Source organism: Sinocyclocheilus rhinocerous, unplaced genomic scaffold (genome assembly GCF_001515625.1).
Source record: "Sinocyclocheilus rhinocerous isolate Xijiao unplaced genomic scaffold, SAMN03320098_v1.1 scaffold2808, whole genome shotgun sequence".
NCBI lineage: Eukaryota > Metazoa > Chordata > Actinopteri > Cypriniformes > Cyprinidae > Sinocyclocheilus > Sinocyclocheilus rhinocerous.
In genome coordinates, this window is record NW_015624540.1 from 49,926 (window position 1) to 66,660 (window position 16,735).

At 36.5% G+C, this 16,735-nt stretch overlaps 1 pseudogene; it reads right to left on the bottom strand.

Moving 5' to 3' along the window:
- Positions 1 to 6,050: 6,050 nt before the first annotated feature.
- On the bottom strand, positions 6,051 to 16,666 carry LOC107740997 (leucine-rich repeat-containing protein 28-like; annotated as a pseudogene).
- Between the last annotated feature and the right edge of the window lie 69 nt (positions 16,667 to 16,735).

The following is a 16,735-nucleotide window of genomic DNA, read 5'->3' on the forward strand; positions in this document are numbered from 1 at the left end:
CAAATCTTCCCACATCATGACGTAGACATGTGGGGGCGTGTTTAAACGAGGCGTTTTAGGAGGGCGTGGATGAGTCTTAACTTTTATAAAGAATATCTCTTTGGGTTTGAGACTTTAGTCTTTGCAACTTTAGGGATCTTATCTATTCACGAACAGCTTGTAACACTCCAAAGAGAAAGGAAAACATGAAATCGCATCATATGACCCCTTTAAGGAGAAAATGTTCAGCATTGTTGTTGACTGATGAATTATCACATGGTTTGTCTTTATGCATATTAAAAACATCAGCTAGGCATGTAAACAATGTTAAAACTTGATTTTCACCAAAGGGGGTCTTTAAAGAATTATTTCTTACAGAATTTTATTAGAAGATGCTACTTTAAATATAATGCACAAACTGTTCCCTATAGTTCTAAACCTTTGCGAGATGTAATTTAACATAATAACACAATATGCCATGTGGCTCACAACATAATTGTATCCTGTATTATACTGTATTTTAAGCATTGCCAGCCAGCTCAAGAATAATACAGCCTGAAATAGCTGGCAGGCCAATCCCAGAGGCACAGCGCCAACCCTCAAGCCCCCTCTGGTTTGGCCGCGATCACTGAATCCTAACAGTCAGTCTAATAAAGCGCACTCATGCTCCTTCCCCAAATCTAATGTACAGTTTGATTTGGCAAAGCGCAGACGTTTCTATTTACACTTCACAAAAGCAAGCTTCACGGGACTGCAGGAAGCCAGACTGGGGAGCTAATATTTACAGACAATTATATTTGATTTCTGTATTTATGGAGTATAATTTCTGAAAGACGGTGAATCTATTTAGTTTCAAACATGTGGAGCGGCGGTCAGGCAGAAGGCAGCCAGAGGTTTATGGCTCTGTTGTTGAATCTGACCCCAAGTGAGTATGCAGTGAATTCTTCTGAAGTACAGACAATTTAAAAACACATCAGAAATGGTATGGTAGTATTACTTAAACACATGCATATGTTAGGTTAGGCATGCCGTTGATTAAATGTAATGCATTAAACATAAAATGACACATAAAACAACATGCATTAGTTTAAAAGGGCCAGTATAACTATAAAGTCTAACTAGATTACAAATTCTGAGTTAATCTAGGTAAACTGACCATGTGAAGTAGGTAAATGCAGCCTTAAAAGTGCGCTAGAAAGAGAATCAATGCCATGACATTGGTTCTCGCCTCTCAAAACACCTGACTTGATGCATGGACTTTTAACATCTGGGAGCAGAACACAGCTTTATAGTCTACATATTTGAAGAAAATTTGTTTGTGTTATATTTGTGTACTAAATAAACAATGTTAACACATTTGTTTAATAAACAGTTAAGCTCCTAAAGTTAAGATTTATTACAGCATGCAGTACAGTGGTCACGAAAAGGACCTAGACATTTAATTCACACCTGAAATGATTGCATAACAATATATAAAGTGGCATCAGCAAACCTTTTTAGAGTTTTTTTTGTTGTTGTTGTTAATAACTGTTCACCTGAATCATTTTGCAATAATATTCAACTGATGTCAATGTGATTTTTAGTGTTCAGACAGGTGTACTAACATTTGATAACTAGACTCTTTTTGCCTTCACTTTGAAAACTAATAAATAAATAAATGCACATAAATGCCACTTGATATTTTCGTATCTAATGCAATGACACCCATACATTAAGTTTGGCTTTAAGAGTCCATTTTAGGGAAATTAGTGCAAAGCCTGAAATGCTGCAAACTAACAACAAAGCTCATATAGGCTATAATCTGTATGTTACATATTCTTTGTGATTTACAATTTCATTTGTTTCATTTATGTAGTCAATTATATCACAAGCCGATAAATACTGCAAATAACATGACTATTTAATCAAATGTAAAAATAAATTAATTAATTAATTAAAAAGAGACGTTACAACAAACGTGTAGAAGATATAGATTATGTCAAGAATATAGCTCCACCATACGACTAAAGAGCAACTGAACAAACCCATTTTATAAACCAAAGTGGCAGCAACTTTCTACTTTCATTAAGCCTAACATCACCGACAGACGCGTTCAATAACAAAAGCGCGTAAACGCGGGGCGTCACGCAATTGCGCGTAATTTAACTTAAACGTGAATAAATTACCGAATTAATTCGATGTGAAATTACGTCACTGAATGTGACTGATCAATTCACCAACATGCGTTTTAATCCACATTGCTATATCAGAGAGCAGCTGAGTTCTTACCTTCAGCCGGGCGCGTTCAGTTGGAGAAAGACAAAAGGAGCGCAAACCGAGCGGATGGATTCAAGCATGAGGATTGATGTGCACTGTGTTATCCCGAGTCATTCTTGCTCTCGTACACTCGCTGCTGGATGATCCAGAGCTCCCAGCTCCTCCCTCCTTCACCAGTGTCCTTCAGAGACCTTCCAGCCCACCTCACAGATACACTGATTGATTCGGGCTCCTGTGTCACCAGATAACATGCCACATTACACAACGCCTGATGCAGTACAGCCTATTAACAATTCTATCTATCTATCTATCTATCTATCACAATATGAGCAGAAACAAAGATATTAATAAAAACATTTGCGTGCGCACACACACACACACATATATATGTACATGTTAAAGGTTTTGAGCTTTTGAATAGTAAAATTGTTAAAGGAAATGACTTTCCAAAGGAAATCTCCTTGCAGTAATCTATGAATCTACTATACTGTAGATGACTAAATGTCATCTTTAGACATTTTAGTGAGAAGATGACCAGCAGGCAGGAGAGACATCTGTTGGCCTGTCACAGGGAATATATAGTGTCAGAGACAGGAAAATATACGCCTGATGCAGTACAGCCTATTAACAATTCTATCTATCTATCTATCTATCTATCACAATATGAGCAGAAACAAAGATATTAATAAAAACATTTGCGTGCGCACACACACACACACATATATATATGTACATGTTAAAGGTTTTGAGCTTTTGAATAGTAAAATTGTTAAAGAAAATGACTTTCCAAAGGAAATCTCCTTGCAGTAATCTATGAATCTACTATACTGTAGATGACTAAATGTCATCTTTAGACATTTTAGTGAGAAGATGACCAGCAGGCAGGAGAGACATCTGTTGGCCTGTCACAGGGAATATATAGTGTCAGAGACAGGAAAATATATTAATACATGTTTCATTCAGGGTGATTTATGAGATGTCTAAAAACAGAGGGCTGAAAGTTATCGTTTCAGTGAAGTCAGTGACAAAGCAGGATGGGAGCTTTTGCAGGCTGAAGAACAAAAATAAAATTAATTGACAGGGAATTAAACAAACAAATAACTAATCACACACACCCATACATTTCCGAATTACTAAGGAAACATGTAATACAGCTTTGCCCTTTTTTTCATGCTTTGTTATAAAATTTTGAAATATTTCAAAATGGTCTTATGCTCTCAGTTGAGAAATACCATAAAAATACATAGAAATGAAAAAAAAAAATTTTAACGTAAAATTCCACTTGCACAAGCAATTAAACGTGATTATATTTGCACATCATTAGAGTGACTAATTAAACAACTTCCAAATTAAATGCATATAGACCGAAAATAATTTTGAAATATATATCACACAACAAAGTCGAAGCAAAGGTCGTTTGAGCATTTTCAGAAAGCACAGTACTGAAGGCAAGCGTTTCTTCAGCTTTGAGCAGTGCAAGATAAAATACGGTCAATAAACCATTAAAGATCATATTTCAATTCTCAGATACACAGAGCAGACATTTCATTAAACTCTCTGTTGCCTGAGCATTTCCAGATGATATACATAAAAATATCACAAGCAATATTGTTCCTAAGTGTCTAAAAGTAGTTAAAGTGTCTCTAAATGCTGTGTAAAGATGAAAGCCATATACAATATGCCAGCTCTGACCTGCCTCACCTAGTATTAGAGGCGGCTTTGGTATTCTTAAAGCTCAGTTGCCACATTTTTATTTATTATTATTATTTGTCATTAGCATGTCAATCAGCACACTAAAAAAAAATCAACTTTCAAACACAAAACAATGTTGTGATTTATGATGCATTAGATGCAGCTTCACAATGTATAGACAGTAACATTCAATTCAAAATGGCTTAATATGAATTACATTTCACTTAAGCACACATTTGAAATAACAACACAATATGTTTTAAACATTGTTATTATTGCCAAACCTTGCAACAAGAGCTCAGTTATCCAGTTGTAAGTGCCAATGAAACAATAAGAAAAATGTAACGTAAAAAGTTCAGCTAAACTTGTCCTAGAAGACCTGGCTGCTTTATGTGAACTGTAACAGTAACATCAACACTTTAACTTAAAAGTCGTCCTGTTGCTCACATCTAATTAAAGTGACAGAGAATATTATAAATACTGAAAGCTGAACAATGATGGTTTGCTGCAGTATGGCACGCTGACTGACAGATGTAGTGTGGTATCAGCAAATCTCCACAATTCACGCGTCTCAGTCTTTTGAAAATATTATCTCACACAAAAATAGAACAATCCCTTGAAGCTGCCTTCAGTGAGAACAATCAACTGCATGTTTTTCCACATTCACTGAATTCAAAAGTCGTAACATACAATCAACACACGTGATTTTCTTTAAGCTAATGAGTGCTGGTCACAACAGCACACACACACATTTGTTAATGAGCCTCAGATTGAAATTACACACATTTATCTTTAAAAAGCCACTTTTTAAGTATTGTTGGTTCATGGTTAAAGGAGTCATATGATGCGATTTCAAGTTTTCCTTTCTCTTTGGAGTGTTACAAGCTGATTGTGCATAGATAAGATCCCTGAAGTTGCAAAGACTAAAGTCTCAAAACCAAAGAGATATTCTTTATCAAAGTTAAGACTCTGCCACGCCCTCCTAAAACGGCTCGTTCTAACACGCCCCACATATCTACCTCACTATGTGAAAATATTTGCATAATGCCGCCCAAATGAGCACGCAAAGAAAGAAGGCGTGGTTTCAGGAACAGCAGTTAGTGTTGAAGCAGCCATGTCAGGGAGACGCTGTGTGTTTCTAGGCGAAAGCAAAAGCACTTTATTTGGCCTTCCGAAAGTAGATGCATTTAGGAATCTTTAAGATCACTTACAACAGAACAGCAATGCATTTTATGGACGACCGTTTCGTGAACCTAGGAGAAGAGGTCATTCTGCCTTTGCTATGACAATCTGGCGCTTCTGAATCAGCTACTGTAAGTATGTTTTGTTATTAGTTTAAGTATTTGCTATTGACTGTTCAAATGCGGAGTTTTGCGCATCGTGCGTGTGTGTGTGTGCGCGAGCGAGCGAGAGAGAGAGAGAGAGAGCAGTGTGTGTGTGTGTGTGCGCGCGCACACGTGTGTATGTGTGAGAGAGAGAGAGAGAGAGACAGAGAGAGAGAGCGAGTGAGCGAGACACATCACAGTGGAGTCAGCTGTCTTAACCGTGGCTTGTGTACTGCAAACACATACCAGCTTCATCACTGTGTCTGTCACGCGACTCTGTTCCCCTTTCAGGCTCTGTCTTTACATTTATTTTGAAAGATGAAGCTCGCGATTATGGTAAGGGGCGTTACATTTCCGACGAGTGCTTGCGGTGTTCGGCCAATCACAATGCACTGGGTCAGCTGGCCAATCAGAGCAGACTGCGCTTGTCGGAAGGAGGGACTTTGTAGAAAACAAAGCGTTTGAGAGAGGCGGGGCATAGAGGACCTACAATAATGTACAGTATTTGAAAAATAATGTGTTTTTTGAACATTAAAGCATGTCAACATATTCTGTTACATCAAATACACAAAATAATGATCTTAAAAAAAGCATCATATGACCCCTTTAAAAACAACAGTGAGATATGAACTCGTAAATAGTAATTTTTAGTACTTTTTAAAGGAACATGACATTTCAGTAATATTTTCAGTAAAGTGATCTCGAAAAACAATTCTATTTTCCTTTCAAATGGAAACAAAAATATCCATACCTCACCTAAAACTCATCAGTTTTAAGTACATCAAGTTGGTGATCTTTAAAACACAGAATAAATGTTAAGCTTCTCAAGAAACCTCCTCAGATTAACACCTGAACCTTTTGGGTTACAGCAAACCGTAATAATAATTTATTTTGTCACATTCTTTTGCGAAATGTAATGTCTTTTTGTTAAAAGATGCTACACACAGAAGAAGGACATACTTTAATGGCTGTCGTGAAGATCTTCAGGACGGTGGGCTGTCAAATGTTTCTGAAGCTCAGACTGGTATCATTTTTTGTGATATTCTTCAAGTCCTTCGTGAAGATGAAAGCACCATGAGCAGGGATGTGAGGTTAGCGTATGTGAGACGTCAGCCCTGCAGGTTAAACGTTCTCAGACAATGGCTAGAACAGCAGTACGCTACAAAACTTACAGTAGTTCTGTGTAAGAAATACAAAGAGCAAAGAAAATCAGCTTGTAATATGCTGCACTTAAAACTTGTGCAGAAAACATGCAAAACTTAATGCCACGATGCTAGGGTGTTTCTCCTTGCTACAGTAGGTGGTTCTTTTTTTGGCCCAGGTTTCGGTTGCAAGTTTAAGTCCAACCATTTTTATGCAAATTCTGAAGAAAATGCTTGATATGACTAAAAACTTTCAAAATATCTTTGCATAAAAGATAATGCAATAAATTGAGGTGTATTATCTGAAGTTCAACATCAGTCAGAATGTGTGTTTAAGGTGATGGCAGCCTCTTTTTCACAAAAACAAAGACATGAGCACACATCATTTTTTGAATTTTTAGAAAAACACTTAAAAAATGCTAAATATTGGATGCAAACCCTGCTGATGATATTCTGGTCCATATATAAATATATGATAACACTTTATGATCAGGTTTCATTTATTAACTTCAGTTAACTACATCAGTTAACAAGAACTAACAATGAAAAATACGTAGCATTTATTAATCTTAGTCAATGTGAATTGAGGCATTTATGAATATATGCGACCCTGGACCACAAAACCAGTCAATTTTTTTAAAATTGAGATTTATACATTATCTGAAAGCTGATAAATAAGCTTTCCATTGATGTATGGTTTGTTAGGATAGGACAATATTTGGCCGAGATGCAACTATTTGAAAATCTGGAATCCATCTATCTATCTATCTATCTATCTATATATATATATATAAGATGTACTATATATAAAGATAAAAGATATATGTATATCTTTTATGTATATATGTATATGTATAAAAGATGTAGGTATATATTAAAGATGAAAGTGTAATATTTATTTTCATTAGAAATATATCCTTTGAACATGAATCAATCAATCAGGGTAAAAAAAAAAAAAAACTTGATCAGAAATAAATTGTAAAATAAACAGATTTACACTTTAGATAAAAAAAATTAAAAATGACAAATCCCGGTAAATATATCGACCCGGGCAATATATTGGTTGACCACTAATTTTTGCACCTGTTTTACTGTATGCCAGGCAAAAATTATAAGTTGGATCACTTCAAAAAGTACAAGTACGCCTCTCCACAACAAGTCACACTCAGAAATCTAACATTTAGGCTAAGGGATTTAAAAAAAATAACCCTAAGACAAGTAAAAACAATATTAATAGTGATGCTCGTCTTACCAAAAACCAAATAATGGAGTATCAAAAAGACAGAGGTCAAAGCAACCTAATGTACATGTTTGGTATGGTTAGCTGAAAGGAAACTATCTCACAGGGAAAAAGCTTTCATACCTGAGATCAAAATATATATGTAGATTAATGTGTGCATATATAAGGGAGGTCATGTCACTCCCACAACATGCAAGCTTTCACAAGGCTGGTCGATGAAGAGCTATTGAAACAGTGAGGGTTTCCCGTTATGCCTTCACAAAACACACACACACATGACCTGAGTCTGAAAACGAAGAGTATTACGGGGGTAAAAGAAGCAAATGGAAAAGAATTCCCTTAAACAAATCGCCTCCCTCTTTTTCTGTCGCTCACACACGTGCACAGAGCACCGCTCGTCTCCAAACATCAGCCGAACACTCAGGGTAAGAGGTAATTGGCGAGTGGATTAGATCTCTTAATGCACGTGAAGTAGCTGAGAGCAGCAGTGGAGCAGGATGATTGGGTTACGCTGCTGGACGTTGATACCAAAACCACCGCGTTGCATTACAGATGGAACATGACGGGCAGCGGAGCAAGCACTGCTCATTTCAACCAATCAAACGAACAGGAAGATGAGGAGATAGAGGAAGTGACAGGGGTCAGAGAAACCAGCGTGAGAGAGAGAGAGAATGAGAAGAGGCAGAAAGCAAGAGAGAGTTTTTCTGAATGTAAGAAAACTGAGGATGTTTTTGGTACATGAATATGCACAATCCCAGAATGCACATGCATTTAAAGGGGACATACACTACCGTTCAAGTAAGATACTTTTAATGTTTTTAAAAGCAGTCTTTTATTGCTCACCATGGCTGTATTTATTTGATGACAAACACAGTAAAAACAGTAATATTGCGAAATATTATTACAATTTAAAATAAGCTGTTTTCTCTTTGAATATATTTTAAAACATCATTTATTCCTGTGATGCAAAGCTGAATTTTCAGCATCATTCCTCCAGTCTTCAGTGTCACATGATCCTTCAGAGTTGACAACAGCTGTGCTGCTTAATATTTTTGTAGAAACTATAATCATTTTTTTTTTTTAGAATTCTTCATATTGAAAGTTAAAAAAAACCACATTTATTTGATGATAAGGGTTGGAGCTAAACTCTGCATGAAAGTGGATCTCGCGAGCCAGATTTGAGGATCACTGGTCTAGCGTGTTTAGAAAAACAATAGAAAAGTAGCGCATTGGAATGCAAAACAGTGTTCTGTGTGAACGGCCCCTAAGGTTGGAAAAGGATGGAAAATAGTAAATAAAAAAATATTTCAACTGTTTTTGGTGTAAGAAAACTTGAATAATATTAGTGGATAAAAATAAATAATAAAAATAAAATAAAATGAGGTGTCTGATATAAACACTTTAAATACAGAGTGACAAAGAGGAAATAAAAGAGAATTTTGTATCCGTACCTCTTGTGCACTCCTGCTAGTGCGGTCTCTCTGAGAGGAACAGTTTAGGGTAGACGATGGTGAACATGGGCTGACTGCAGCGGTGACAATGACCCAGAGGCCACTGGACCACATCTAGCAGACTCTTGGGCAACAGGAATGGTGTTATATATTTTTTGTAACATAATAGATGTCTTTACTTTCAACTAAATGAATTCTTGTTGAATAAAAGTATTCATTTATCAAAACAAACAAACAAAAATCTTACTGACCCCTAAAAAATGTTTGTCCTTTTGTATAATAGTAAATGTACTGTAAATGTTACTGTCTTGATGGTATCTGCTCACCCAGGGGCAGTGATGTCAGGCAGTTGGCAGCCATGGAGAGCTCATTGAGGTCGGGCAGCAGACAGAGCTGGCGAGGAAGGCAGTGCAGCCGGTTGCGGTCTGCTGTCAGGCACTGCAGGGACAGACACTGATGCAGACGCTCCGGAAGAGTCCTCAGGAGGTTCAAGGACACGTCGAGAGTCTCCAGCTCTCCGAGATCGCCCAGTTCTACCAATACAAGCACATATACTTTTCTGTTAAAGTTTCAATCAGGTAAAAACCGGATAGCAAGATATTATAACCCTAGAGCAGTGGTCACCAACCTTTTTAGGCCCAAGATCCCTGACCTCAGCCTTTATGAAAGACAAGATCTACCTATTGAAGAATTGATAGAAAAAGACATCCCAGATTGTACTTCAAATTTGAGGCCTTTTACTTAGTATTTTAATTAGTGATGCGCCGATCATAGCTGATTCAGATTTTCTTTTCTTTATTTCTGTTATTTTTTTTACTAGCAAATTGGATTCTGATACGAGTTGCGCTTTATACGGAGCAGAAAATGCCATTGCCATCGAAACTTTTCTCAAGACAGTTCCCTTCAGTGATACATTAATATAACCCCATAAATGTAATGCATTTTTGTACTTATTTCACTTTTTTTTTTTCGGGATCTACTGGGACAGTGATAAAGATCTACCAGTCGATCACGATCGACAGGTTGGCGACCACTGCCCTAGAGACTCTCGTTATGCCCCCTGCTGGCAAAGACAGGAGCCTATACATTATAAGATATTGAAAAGGAACCATATTTGTATTAATGCATTAAAAAAAAAAAATTCACAAACATCTCACATGTGTGCAATGCATTTCACTAGTTAAAATATGCTTGAAACTGTTGGAACAATTTATTTTAAAACACTTAAGTTTGGAATAATTCACGTATGATAAAGTAAAGCCAGGAACAGTCTCGGCTTCAGATGAAACACTGCCCAATTAAAATGGAAAAGAGCAATAAAAGACTGATATGAAACAACTGTGTGTTTTGAAGCAAAGCATTTAAAGAGAGTGTCAAAGAGCTTAATAATTTCCCCACAGTCTCTTTATGAAGTTTTACTCCTCAGAAACATTTAAGTGTCGTGTTGAGCCCAAAAATGTAAGTTTCTTTGCTATATGAAGTTTAATAACTGCGGAGTGTACTGAGGTTTAAAAGTCTCCTCATACTCAGCTGGTGAGTAAGAAATTATTTGATGCAGTTAAAGCTGCTTAATTACACATTGAAAAAAAAAATGTTACAGATAATGTCTATGAATTAAATGGGCCGTTTAACTAGAAAGATTATTCATTACACTGTTGCAGGAAGGCAGCACTGTATTTATATTCCGCTCTCAATTTTCACAATCTTCTGTAAATAATTCAGCTCGAGCCACACAGACTTCCTTCAACGTTTGGAATATTCAAGATCATAAATGCACATAAATCAAAATCATGTTCTGTTTTAATTGACGCATGTAGCACGCAATTATTTGCATTGAACTATTATTTTTATTATTCTTAAGCACGGTAAAGCAATAAAACCAAATATAACAGCAATTAATTTTTGGTTTATTATCAGACTTTCCTGTGCATATCAGAATTGAGAATCACTATTATCAGTAGCAGCAATGCAATCGTTCTCAGTTTTTTTAGATTAATGCTGATAAATGTTCGCGCCTCACCTTGCGGGAGAAATTTCAGTTGATTGTTGGCCAATCGCAGATGTCGTAATGAGCGCAGCTGACCAATCTCTAGACAGATGACCTGAAGAGCGTTGTCACTCAGGTCCAATGACTGCAGCTTCACTAGGTTACCAATTGCTGGAAATACAACATAATGTATAATGCATAATGTATCTGACATCAAAATATTGCTATACGGTATAATCATGAGATAAAATTACCTTGAGGAATTATCGCAATACTGTTTGAGTGCAGGTATCTACATGAAACGAAAGAAAGATCGCAGGACTATGTTTCATAATCTTGTTTTTCATCAGATGTCGTACAAATGTAGGTCAAATTATTAGATTTGACCAAACTCAGACTTGTCACACAGCTATTATTTATAGGTGGGTAAGAAAACGTCCCAAAGATTGAGGGACCTCTACTGGACAACAGTAATATTCCAGTAGAACAGAACTGACAACTAACGTAACACCATAAACAAAATTCAGTATAACATTGATTAATACTCACAATTCTATCAGGTTGGGAAGTTTCTGAGACAGATTGTCTGGCTGACGGGAGGAAAACAGTATTAGGATGCAAAATATTTTCACAATATTTCAATACAGGGCCAAATCAAATTTGAAAACCAACATCACTGGGACTGAGATCTTACAAGTGTTGTGAGGGAGTTTCTCTTCATAAACAGACGCTCCAGGAACTGCATCCCTTCATCTTTGAGGAGCTCCACAGGGAAAATGTTGAGGTTTCTGTAGTTCAGGAAAAGATTCTTGTGTCGCTCTTGCTTGGCCATAAACATCGCTTCATGGAGTTCAGACGCCATGGCTGCGATAACCGAGTCTTTGGCTGAGGGAGTTTTCCCTCTTTCAGCTTCTACTTTTCCATTCTGAAAGATACATTTTAAAGATTTTTTTTTATTATTTAAATTATAAATAAATACACGTATTTACTAAGAATTAGGACAAAATATACAGAGTAATTGAAAATAAAAATAAAAAGGACAACATTAAAAAATAATATAAACAATAAAATAATGATATGAAATATTTTATCGGATCAAAGGTGAGATGTATTGTACCGAATGACAGCAACACTTGAAGTTACCCATGAACTGATGTTTACTAGCAGCATTATGTAATGTCAGATACTAAATAAGGACATACTAACAGTATGAATCAAGATGAGCTCAGATAGTGATGCTGTACTTTTCAGTCTGATAACAAATGATGAGCGTACATATGAATTAAGTCTCTACAAAAATCTAATCATCGGCTAACATTACCTCCTTGGCAGCTCAAATTGTTGCTTTTTAGAATCAGCGGACAATAAAACTGACCTACGCAATACAAAACACGACAATTAATATCATTAATGAATCGGCAGCTTACAGCGCATCCTCAGGAGTTGTTTCTGTACCGAACTGGTCTTCCGTCTGCAAACAAACGCGTCACTGAATACGGGCAGAGAGCATCATGGGGAATGTCGTTTTTTTAATTTGTAGTTTTTAGTTTTTTCATCAAAAAAAAAAAAAACTGTAGCGACACATTACACAGCCCTATAACATTAATATAATATAATATAATATAATTTCAATGTAAGGTTTATTTATCTTTATGAACAACAAATGTTATGCTTTTGAACACATTTGATGCTTTCAGAAGTCCACTGACAAAATAACGTATTACTGGAAACAACACATTAAATTACTCATGAAGTCATTGTTTTTACCTATTAAAAGCTACTGCTACCATATTGATTAATAAATTAATAATAATGCATGATTTAATTTTCCTCATGCATGACATCACTGACAATACATGTAACAGTCCTTTCTGACACGCATGAACACTGCACAAAATGCCTTGAACCATGTTCGTTTTATGAATTTATTAATTCACTGAAATGCAAAAAGAGATTTGTAGCTAACGCAGATGAAAATATGCATAAGGCATTTAATTCAAATTTAATTATAATATTTATTAATATGCTGTCTTATGCATTAAAGGGGTCATATGATGCTGCTAAAAAAGAACATTATTTTGTGTATTTGGTGTAATGAAATGTGTTTATGTGGTTTAAGGTTCAAAAAACACATTATTTTCCACATACTGTACATTATTGTTTCTCCTCTATGCCCCGCCTTTCTGAAACGTTTTCGATTTTTAACGGCGGGCGGGCTTGAGATCCACAGCAGGCGGATTCGACGAAGGAGCGGCCGGCGGGCTTGCAGCAACCACATGTGACGACCCCTGGCATGGCGGCGACGGCAACAACAATACTACCGCGAGAATAAAAGTTATGTCTTCTTTCTTTGCGTGAACATTTGGGTGGAGTTATGCAAATCTTCCCACATAGTGAGGTAGATATGTGGGGGCGTGTTAGAACGAGCCGTTTTAGGTAGGCGTGGTTGACTCTTAACTTTTATAAAGAATATCTCTTTGGATTTGAGACTTTAGTCTTTGTAACTTTACAGATCTTCTTTATGCACCAAGAGCTTGTAACACTCCAAATTGAAATCGCATCATATGACCCCTTTAACTATAATTGAGTTTACAGTTCTGCTTCATGATTAATCATCCAAACCTACTTAATATGCAAATCAAATCACAAAGTGATTTATTAGTGTATTTATGATCAATAATATAGTTTTTTAAATAAGTACCCTACAAAAACATTATCTGAGCAATGTGCCATCATAAATCCATTATGTTAATTCTCTCCATTTTCCTTTCCCTTTTCAAATTTATACAAAAGAAAACAACACAAATAAAGTTAATAAGTGCCTTTTTTAATCAGAACAGCCAGGTTTGAACAGACTTGGACCACAAAACTTTCTCCATTCTCCCCTCCCATTCTGGATCTGTAACCCTCTTTATACACCAACACATACATATCGAGCACGTCTCAACTGAACCACCAAACATTATGCTCCCCTTGCATCAAGGAGTGAAATGAAATAACATGAGACGCGTCACGCGACACAACCCTTCTTCACGTTCTAGATGGCGCCATCAGATCACAAACACCTCCAATGCTCTCCTCTAACTCTCAGAGCACACCACGTTGTCTGGACTTCAGAACGAGCATCTGGTGAGATGATGGAGAGCAGCAGTTTTCAGCAGCAGGGTACAGTGAGCGCCGAGGAACAGGTCACTTCCTGTCCTTCTGACGGCCACTCCGAACCTTCAGCCCTGAGAATATCTTAGCCCATAGTCAACAGATCTGTAATTGAGAAATCAGCCATTGGTCGGGTGTTGCGGCTCTGTAAGCGGAGACGGTCAGAGGGGAGCATTAGGATGGTGTCTTGCACAATCTTTGATTAACAAAATCTATGAAAAACGCAGAAAAAAAAAAGGCCAACTTTTGGAGGCACTATATGATCTTATTTCCCCCAAAAACTCACATTTCCCTTATAAAGTTATTCTAGTGAAAAATTAAGGATATTTACAAATATTTCTTGCATCTGGTTATTATTTCGGTTTAGTCGGCTCAATATCTGCATGAACAATATTTCATCAAACTGCTGTGAAATATGGCATGGAAGAAAATATCAGCTAACATTTCTCCAACCGTTTACCTTTACATCACATCTGCTTAGTTTTATTTAAATCGCACTGGAATGGTTCGTTCCATATGGTGTTGATCTTTTGTCTGGGATTGTTCTTAATAATGAAAAAAATATATATTGATATAAACCAGGACAAACTTATCATGATGCACACTGGATGCACCTGACAGCAGCAAAAACTCGAGTAAATCTGTTTATACCCAAAGTGTTTTTGCTTCAATTAACATTAGGTTTCTGATGCAAGAATAACACTCCAATGAATGTATAATGAAAAGATAAAACAGAACCATGCCAACAGTGGGATTTTCAGAGACATGAAAGGGAGAGGAGAGCAGAACCAGTATATACTGAAAAATAAATCCATTCTAATTATTCCATCTATCGACCTTTGCCCACAAGTTAAAAGATGGATAAATTAAACATCAACAACATTCCAGCACATTTGGAGTCAATTGTCAGACCTGTTCTTTGTAATCTCACAAATAAATAATAAACAAATTTAAGCAAGATCCGATAGGAAAGAAAGCAGCTAGTCAATACAAAACGTCCATAACTCGGTAATTTGTCCACTCCGAGATTGTGGTTTGTAGCGTTTATGAGGCTTTACCCAGATACAGAGAGCAGTAATATTGTCCTTTTCATGAAAAAAGGTCAGATGTACTTTATATATAGGTACATAAAAAAAGAGTGAGGTAGATAAATGTCTGAAGCAAAAAAAAAAAAGTCCCCATGTCATGGAAAAAAGCATATAAAAAATAGGGTTACAGTGATTGTAAATGCATCACAAAAAAAAAGAAAAAGGAAATAAACAAAATAAATAATGAAATAAAAAAGGCCAGGGTGGGGGGAAAGAAAAAGTGAGTTTTTCCTTTGAAAAATCCTTACAAAAAAAAAAAACCTCAAAAACTGGCGCTCATAGTCAAACCTGTATCTTAAAGCGATATAAGTGATCTATGTAACAAACACAACTTCTGCATAGAGATATGCTGAATCATATCTGTATAATCGTTTATCAGGCTCTGCTCGGAAGCAAGGAAACGCAGAGTTTATAAGATCAGGGCCTTCAAAGGGCGGCAGGATCAGTCACAAATAAGACTGAACAATCAATGCAAAGAATGAGACGAGTCGATCTTTAAGCAATGAAATCAATTCAAAATTTGCCACATTTTTCAGTCAGATTTTGTTGATTAAAGAGGAATGAATAGCGAGACGAGAACACATCGGGGTCTGAGATCGAAACTGTTAGGATTCTGACCTGAGAGTATTAATGTGATGAGAGACACAGTGTCGAGCTGTTACAGAATCACGTCGCTGGGTGCCGCCATTAATGGCATGAAGACAGACGATTGTGTGTTCATCTGCCGGTTTAGCTTTTAAAGAGAGAGAATCTATCAAAACAGAAGGGATTAAACAACTTTTCATTGCAAAACTCAACTGTTAGAATGAACCTTGTATTGTTTTTTTTTCTCGTTTTGCAGAACTATAAGCATCATAAAATGGACTGTAGTGGAAAGGCAAAGGATTACACCTGAAAAATCTCTTTACATTTATATATATGTATATATACATTACAACCACAAAAGAAAAATAATAAAATAGCAGCTTTTTTTTAGCACAGACACATAGATGATCAATCTGAACTGTAAAAAAGGTACAAAAGTGGCCGACAAACGATGCACATGCTCTGTGGTCCGACGTACGACTGAACAACCGAGCGAGAGAATTGCTGTGAACATTTCAACTCCACAAAGCCACGACTTTAAACCTTTTGAGCTTCTTTTTTTATCCAAATCCCTTAAAGTTTCTTTGCGATGTAACATCTGCTGCATCTGTTGCTCGACTTTTGCATGATTCCGTCCTAAATGCGTCTAACCCAAAGCAAGAAGACAGAAAAGTGGGAATCTGGGAAACTCTCTTACTGACTGTGATTTTAAATGAATAATTCTATCCAAAAATGAAAATCTGCTGAAAATGTACACACTCTCTCAGGCCATCCAAGATGTAGATGAGTTTGTCACTTCATCTGAACAGATTTGGGGGAATTTAGCATTACATC